The sequence below is a fragment of the Hordeum vulgare genome, chromosome 5H (assembly GCF_904849725.1).
Source record: "Hordeum vulgare subsp. vulgare chromosome 5H, MorexV3_pseudomolecules_assembly, whole genome shotgun sequence".
Classification (NCBI taxonomy): Eukaryota; Viridiplantae; Streptophyta; class Magnoliopsida; order Poales; family Poaceae; genus Hordeum; species Hordeum vulgare.
This window is the reverse complement of record NC_058522.1, coordinates 522,520,017-522,528,308: the sequence shown is the minus strand read 5'-3', so window position 1 is coordinate 522,528,308 and position 8,292 is coordinate 522,520,017.

The following is an 8,292-nucleotide window of genomic DNA, read 5'->3' as shown; positions in this document are numbered from 1 at the left end:
AAGGTAGTATGACCATACATGTCTTTCGTTGTTATGATATATCCACACTGAACTTCTCGTATATGTTTTGGATATATGTAGACTGATATGTATTCTTGAGAGAATGCTCAAGTTGTAAGCTTAAGCTAAATTTGGTTGAATCCAAATTTTCCGTCTTGAGATGATTTTGTGTATGTTTATGTCTTGTAGAGACATTGATGATGAAATCGTCGATATACACTGAGGTGATGTAAGGAAATAAAATTTTGGGTTTCCTTTATTAACACATGAACAATCATCATCCTTTGAGTAATCCTCTGAAGAAGGAACTCGTCTAGTCGGTAGTACCATATGATTCACGACTATTTCTAGTCATAGAGTGACTTATGAAGTTTTACACAATACATGTTGCGATTTGTTTTTGGATTCGGAAATGAAGCCCTTCAGGGACTTTAATATAGATTTCCAAAATGAGTGACTCATATGGGTATGTAGTCACTGCATCCATTAACTGCATGGATAATATTATTTGTACTGCCAACTGTATTTATTATCGAAACATAGTTCCACTCATACCAAGAAGGTATGTTACATCGTAATCGATGTTTGGGTCTCTGCGTGAACCCTTTTGCTACAAGCCTCGCTTTTTCACCACCTCATTGACTTTTTCTATGAATGAGAAGTTTTTAGTATTCCATATGGAAGATACTTATGAGGAGTAGGTATTACTGTGGTAAATACCACTCTTTGATTGGCGAGTGCTATTCTTCATTACTTGCTTCCTTTTATGTGAACCAATGTGAGTACAAGAGGCACTCTACCATGGATTTTGGTTCACGGCCCAAAAGGTTTTAGCAATCTTTAGAAGAAATATATGTCGACAAATGTAGACTTATGTTATATGATTCTAGAGGAATAGATGAAATTTGTGGAAATGTATTTATTCCTTTTAACTCCTTGAGATTTCTTACAACAATGGAGTCAAGGTGTTTCGATGTCCCGACACCAAAACATTTGTGCACATTTATGTCGGGCTTTGGATGATGAGCATCTAGTGAGGTGTCTTTCAACTTGATGTTGAATTACATTTACTGGTTGAGGATTTGATTTCCTCTGTTTCCGCGAAAGCATATGCGATTTTATATCTCATGTGGTCAGATTTCTCCCCCTCTTGCTCTCATTTGGGGAGAAGAATGGTTTATCAGGTACCTCCACTCTTTATGACACTTTACTGCAGGAATATAAATTTGAGTGACACCTTTGTCATGAGTAAACTTCTTGTAATAAGTTGCACATATGTGATTCTAAACTTCTTGTTGCACATATGTTGCACATGAGTATATGGCAGATTTGTAATAAGTTGCACATATGTGATTCTAAACTTCTTGTTCAGATTCTTTGAGTATGTGGATATAAGGACTGAATGTAAATAACATGTCTAATTTATTTCTTGGCATTCTTTGTGGTACTAATCTCTCTCTAATGCTGGAAATGTCCTTATTGCTGATGCAATCAGCATACGGGCTGTGAATAATTTTGATTGACGGATAAATTGTTATTCCTCACATAGTTCCCTAAATCATTTGTGAGAGCCCATTGATGTATGCTGGAGTGGTGTTATCGGTATGTAACCAAATTATCGCAGATAGGAAATACTTTGTTGATTTTCACGTAATTACTACAAGGGGAAAGTAGTATGCTATGGAGTTGGTATGATTTAGATCATACTTACGGTGTGTAATGTCGTATTTGTCTAGCATGAGGCTAGTAAATTACGATTCTATAAGTTTGGTCATATTATTAATTTCACTATCTTTGATAAGATATTGAACTAAACCATTATGTCTATGTACATAAAGTATTAGGTGTAATCAGACATTGCTTGTGAAATGAGTTCAATGAAGTTGTCCATTCGAATGGATTTATTCCATGAGGTCACCCATATTACTGAAAAATTAATTATGCAAACATATCATAGGCATAAAGGAATTGATCATTCTTTTATTACACTATATTTTTGGTTCTCCTTCTGATGAAGATTTGAAAACAATCATTTACGAGGATATTTCCTGGTTGTATGTTTGCAAATTTTCAACTATCCCAATGAACTTATTTGCCTTCTTAATAAATTTATGGTTTGGTTTGACCATATGTTTGACGGTTTGGTAATCATGGGTACGATGTTTAAATAACCACACATTTGACAAACTTGAGAGTTGTCGTTGATCGTTCGAAAACGATATATTCCCTATTTGAGAAATAATTCCATCTTCGGTTGCATTTTAGCCTCCACTTTACTTTGAATACATCATGGTTCTATTTTGTGACCAATGACTTGATTATTATTCACAATGCTAGCAATAATTTCAAATAATGGAATAGCACCCGTTGGGTGAATCTGATGATTTTATGAAATTCCATGTTTCTTCATCATGAAAATGGTAGGACTATCATAAGAATATGTAAAGTGTATTGAGGGCTTTTCAACTGGATCTTCGGATGAAAATATTTGATCATGAGATCTCAACTTAAAGTTGATCGAGTGACAAAAATGTGAGCTGCGATAGACTTGAGGTCTTGAGAAACGAATGGGTGATTATTCGCGATGTGCTCATGGCAGCATGTTTCTCTTAAAGGAAATATTCAAGATGAATAAATATTCGTCCATTATGTACTTAGTTTGAGAACTAAGTGAAGTTGGTGGCAAACGAAATACATATAAACATATTTAGCTATTAAGAGAATAGCCATGACACATATTTCGAAGGTGGAGTTGTAGTGGCCGCAAATGCCGCATGTGGATATAATGACTGATGTCATGAATCATCTTACAATAAGTAATATCACCTAACATGTACTTACTGCATTTGGAAATGTCAACCATGCTTACTTGAAAATGCTAATGCATTTATTTAATTTACTTCTAGGAGTAAGTGACATCTATGAATAAACGATTTGTTTGAGAACAATCATGGCCAAGGTGATCCTTGGTGAACCTGGGTATATCCTTCAGTACAACACAGTGATGTGATGAAATTATTGCTAATGTTTTGGACTTCATTCTTGAGGAAGTGTGTGACTTTAGAGTCAGTGCCAAAATGTACAGACTTGCATGCTTAACATTGGTTAGTCACTATAAAAGTATAACCATGATGTGATGTGAACCTTGTGAAAGTGTTGATCCACTCTATTATTTCCATAAATTATGGGGTCCATCTTGATAGATGGACGACACTTTAATTAGAAATAGTGACGTAGGCTCCATTGCCATGTATTTTATCAATGTAATAAAAGGTAATCATTGAAGTATGCAAATATTTGCATAATTCTCTATGACATATTCAAACAAAATGAGGCTTGAATAATTGATATTGGTAGATAGTACCATCAACATGTAATAATCATGCATGAATTTACTATGATAGTAAATCATTTTAGTGAACAACAACAATTGCTTCAGAGGAGCAAATTTTAGTACGACTGATGCCATATAGCCATATGTGTAGACCTCGGTTTATATAGGATAACACTTTGAAGATAATCACCAATATGGTGTAGATCTCGCAGTAATAGAAAACATAGTCTGACTTTTATCAGTAGATGTTCATATATCTATTATCTTATGTTATTCTATATTTAAGAAAATCACTTTGAAGGTAGTCATATGTCCGAATGACATGATGTAGACCTTGCAGTAATAGTGGATAGTGTGTAAATTTTTTTTACAGTAGATGCCAATATTACCTTATGATATTCTAAGGTAGTCACATCTAACATTAATATTAGGAAGAGCACTTTGAAGGTAATCATCTTGTAAATTTGACAAGATGTAGACCTCACATTAATGATGAATAATCTACAAATGGTGCAGTAGATATCACCACACCAATACCTTGTGATTCACAAATAAGTGTATGTAGTCATATTGAGTATGACACTTCATAATCATTATTTTTGACTTCGTCAATATTTGCGGGGAAATTTAATTCCAATTGCAAATATATAGTTGTTGTATTAAAATGACATATCATAGAAAAATATTGAGTCTAGTATTAGGAAAATGCCATAAATTTCAAAGGCGTGTGTGAAATGAAGCAAAATATTCATTTCACAACAATTTTCTACGAAAATACATGCAATATATGAACATCTGAGGGCTTTAAATAGCAATTTTACTTGTTGTAGAATGATGCATAATTATATTTTATGCAACCTTCGAAGACCCCTGCGGCCTAACATATGTATTTCTTTTAAAGCTCAGGCTTTATATAAATATAAATAATAATAACCTGAGCCTGAGGCTGAACCGTAAAGTCTAGTATGATGGCTCGTTCATAACATTCATTAAGCCAGAGGGCTTAATCGCAAAGATTTGTTAACCCATGGGTTCAGCAATAAAAAAATGCAGAAACTTATTTGTGATTATGAGAAACCACAAGGGCTGAAGTGAAAACACCCGAAGAGATAAGGTTCTCTTCTTTTTCTCTCCAGAGCAATTGGATTTCTCCCGTAACCGCCGCGACCGTCCAAGGACGACGCCACACGGACGGGCGGCGGCTCGGCGCAGCGCGGCCATGGCGCCGGCGACCGTGGCGCACGGCCGGGCGTGAGACGCGGCGTGGTACGGACGCGTGGCACAGGAGGCTGGGCGGGCGAGGCCAGAGGCGGCCACGGCCTGGCGCTGCTGGCCACGGCGCGGGCGGGCGAGGGCGAGCACTGCCAGGCGGCGAGGTCACGATGCTGGCACGGGCGGGCGCGGCGCGGTGGTTGCGTCCTGCAGTACGGTGGCCGCGTCGTCGCCTCGGTCGAAGGACGCCGCTGCGTGCGCACCCGAAAGAGCCGCATCCGACGGTGTTGCCTCGCCATGGAGGTAGGGAGACGGGGTCGAGCGCCTGAGGGCCCGCCACCATTTCCGTTGCGGGAGGCGAGGTTTGTGGTGCTGGTGTTTCAGTCCAGTGCGAGCCGAGGCCAGATGAAACTGATGCAGTCATCGTTCGCATCCTGATGGCGACGAGCGTCACCACCAAGTCCAACGACGATGCTAATCAAGTGAGACGTTTTACCTTTTCTTGATTCATGTTCTCAATTTGAAAGGTTCGATGGATGCTAATGCCCCTGCAACCCCGTTCTTCTTTCTCTCGTTCATCCCCTGTATTCCTGTAGGAATCGAAGGGGCAGTTAGAGATTGAAGCCGTTCATGGTGTGAGGTTGCCGATTGGATGTGCTTTCGCCGGGCTGAGGGACGACATGTTAGCGGCGCCACCACGCTGAATCAAAAGCTGTTGCCGACGAACTCGCGGGCGGGCGATGTTGTAGTCGGAAACCGTCGCACCGATGGAATCGCTCAGCGGGAGCGTGCTGATAACGTGTGAAAGAATAAAAGCAAATGACCAAACGGTCTTTCTCATTGAATGAAAACTGGGTATTTATACCCTTCTTACAAGGCATTTAGAGTTACAATGTCGGTAACCACAACCGACGTAAACAACCGACTTAAGCATTGATTATTAGGATTAAATTAATCCTTAACAGAATTTGTTTGGGGAGAAAATTAGGAGAATAAAAATAGTGAAACCGGAAAGCCATTGACAAAATTACACTTGGCACCACTATCATCGTCCATCCAAGCAAAAGCGACATAGAATAGTTTATCGAATCAGGAGCCAACAATTCACCCACATATGAGACAACACAAGGTCCTTAATGTCGACTACGTCAGCCATGATAACCCTATCAAGACGGATCATGGAATCTTATTACGTCTTCGTTCCACCGACAAGACAAGAGTACCGTACTGGCGTGACCGATGTCCAACTCTACCGGTGCGGCGGTGTCCGATGGTTAGGGTTTCTATTTTTTCCAACATCTTTTTTCTGTTTGAGAATTTCTTCCCACTGTTTTTTAGCGTTTCTTCCCACTGCTTTGAGCTGATCTTGTCCTATTGTTACAACATGGGCCAAAGGCAAGTTTCATTGGCCCGTTTGTTTGGCAACCAGCCGGGCCAAAAATATGCTCGCGTAAAATACTTTTTAAGAGCAACTCCAATGGGACGATCCATTTCGTTCGTCGTCGTCCGTTTGGGTCGGCGCGGATAAAAAGTAATGACCCAACGCGTCGATCCATTGTCAAAACGCGTGTGCTTCGCGTCCATGCCGACCCATTTTCGGCACAAATTTTGTAGTGAAATGCGTCGGTGCGGAAGCGAAGCGGACGCACGCGCGCCCTCTCGGTGTCCGCCCCAACCACCGCGATCAACATAATTTATGACAGCCGCCATCCTCGGGCCCACGTGTCAGCGACCGCGGCCGACCTTTTTTAATCCGAACGTGCGGTGGGTTCCGCCATCTGCTTTCAGAACCCCGCCCATCCACATCCAGCCACCTCCTCGGCGACCAAGCGATCAAAACCCTAGCACACCATGGTCGGCGGCTTCCCAAACAAGGACAAGGCCCCGCTCTACCCCCGCGCCATCTCCTCGCCGTAGTCTTCCCACCGGCCTCGCCAGCGCGTGAGCGTCCCGGTGCACCAAGCGAGGTGGCACTAGGAGCACCACGTGCCGCTCCCTTACCCCGATGTCATGCTGCCGCACGGCTGACATCTGGATCCAGAGAGGATTCCGGTGCCGGCCGTGCCGCGGTTGGCGCGGGTGCATGCGGAGGAGGTGAGCCGTCGTGTGCGTCTGCTGACGGCGGAGCAGCGGCGAGACCCCACGTACGCGGCCGACTCCCCTAACTGGGAGGTGTGGTTCGCGGTGGAGCACGAGGAGCAGCATCCAATTGGCGTGCGCGAAGTGCAGCGAGGAGGCCCTCCACCGCCCCCGCCTATCGTCAGCAACGAGGACCAGGAGGCTGAGGCCGCCTACCAGGCGGCGCTCGCTGCTGTTCTCCACGACAACGAGGAGGAAGCGCGGCGCAGGGCCGACAAGGAGGTGGCGTACCATCAGCAGCTCACGGAGGCCATCGCGCTGTCGCTCGCCGGCGACTGCGTGTGCCACCTTCGCCGAAGTCCAAACCCACGGAGCCGCGGGAGGTCTACCAGTATACCGGCGTCGTCCAGGAGTTCGTCACGGCGCCGCCCATTTGGCTGGGCGCGACACCGCAGTAGGAGCAAGCCTACCTCTCGCAGTACCTGGTGGCGGAGCGCGTCGAAGGCCTTCGGCTCATGGAGGTGGAGAAGGAGGCGGAGGAGGAACGACGGGAGGCGGAGACGGAGGAGCGTGCCCGTGCTGCTGCGCTGCCACCGCCACCAGCACAGCCCGCGACGGCGTGACAGACTACGGAGGCGCAAGCAGTTGCGCTCTGGAACTCGGTGTTCCCGTGGACCGGTCCTGTGCCTACGCTGGTCGACCTCACCAGCCCCGATGACGACGCCGCCACCTAGGGCTGCCCTCTTTTTTTTAGTGTTTAATTAATATAAGGCGGGCACGTGGACTAACGCCGACCTTCGTGACTGCTTTTAATGTTTAATTATGTATTATGTATTATTTTTTCGTACGCCGGCAAAAATGGGTCCGGTCAGCGTTGGACGCATGGATCGATCCATTTACGGAAGCGGACGCTCGTGTCCGCCTGACCGATCCAAACGAACAAAAACCGGACAAAATCGTCGTCCGTTTGGGTCGACCCGTTGGAGTTGGTGTAAGTTTCTCAAAAGAAAAAAGAAGCTCCTTGAAGCTACCTCTCGGAAAGAAGGTACACGGTGTTAAAAAAAGAGAGGAAAGAAGGTACACTTTTCTTTGAGGTAAAGGTATACTTCTTTCTTAAAAAACACAGATATTTTCTTAGTAGCTCGCAATCGCACGCCAATCGAACTGCTGATCGCAAAGGAACCGGAGCCAATTGCTTGAGCGGGAAGCGAGCGAGCACGATAAACAATCCATCTTGGCCACCGTCCGTCCTGCTCCATGGCCATCTTTTTTCTTCCCCAAGTTTGGTGATTCCTCACCGCACTGCGCAGCACAGTACACGCCCTAGGAAATGTGATACGCTAGCTAGCCAGCTAGTCGTGGGAGCACCAGGTAGGTCGCTGTCCGGACGGTCCATCGTGTCGTGCCACGAAGCTCAGCCGTGCGTACATTGCTGCGTGGTCAGCGCCCCCGCCCAGTTCATGTCTTTCTTTTTGTGTGTGTGTGCGCGCGCGCGCTTGTTGTTGCTCTTTCAGCACTTTGAGGGGTCTCTCTCAAATCTCCAGCATTTATGTGTTGGCACTTTTCAGTTAAATTTACGGGAATGCTAAGTTGGACGTTTTTATGGTAATTCATACTCCATTGATGAGAGGACGCTAAACTAAACATTTTTATGGTAATTTATATTG